Here is a 960-nt window from a genome sequence, read left to right as displayed (position 1 = left end):
TTCCCCTAAAGACACAACAATCCATCAAACTCTTGAAGAATTTAATTAGTCTCCAACCAAATTCATTAAAAGTTAGACCAAGTCTTGCCTGTATGAAGGGAGAGTATCTTGGCATCAAATAGCTCATCTTTATTATTTTCCCATTCTCTTGGTAGCACCAAGTCTCTTTTTGGCATTAATAATCGTTCTCTCCTATTTACGTCCGCACGATTAGACATATGAATGGCTAGGTCACGGAGAACATCGTGTTGTGTAACAAATACATTGTTAGGAGTGCAAAAATCGAATTGAGAAAATATGCGAATTATATTTAAATTAACGAAATTAGAAACGAATTACAACAACATAATATAAAGTAGTAAATAAATCAGGGAGGCGAGATATGATATCTCTTTCTTTAATTCAATAAATCGGCCGTAAGTGCTTTCGGACAATCACGATTTATGAATCCCAGGATACAACCGATCACGAACTATTACCGTAGCACACCAGTAATAGAACTCAAGCGAACAGATCTACGTTATACTCTCGAGACTACTAAACTAAGAACTTACTTGGACTAAGCAAGAGAGAGGGAGAGAGATATCTTCAGAGGAAGGAGTGTTTATGTTTTTTGTGTGTGAAAAATAATGAGAGGTTATGCCTCTATATATAGTGGAAGGAGGGAGCTCTCAAGAAAATATTCAGTGAATATTCTCGGAGTGCTGCCCAAGTTTGCTTGGAGTTCACACCAAGTCTTTCCAAAAAATTAAATGAGCCTACAGCAGTCTCAAGAGCCAAAAAGCCCAAAAGCCCAAGAGACCACAGCCCGCGTCTGAGACCAGCCCGGCCCGCCCCACCCCGCGTCCGGCCTGTCCTGCATCCGTGCTCGGCCCGGTTCGGTTCGGTTCGCGTGTGGGAACCTTCCCTCTTCCTTCTACACACTTTTGAAACTAGAAGAGTGTGAAACTATATATATAT

This window comes from Camelina sativa, chromosome 17 (assembly GCF_000633955.1).
Source record: "Camelina sativa cultivar DH55 chromosome 17, Cs, whole genome shotgun sequence".
NCBI classification, from domain to species: Eukaryota; Viridiplantae; Streptophyta; class Magnoliopsida; order Brassicales; family Brassicaceae; genus Camelina; species Camelina sativa.
Note: the sequence above shows the minus strand (reverse complement) of the source record.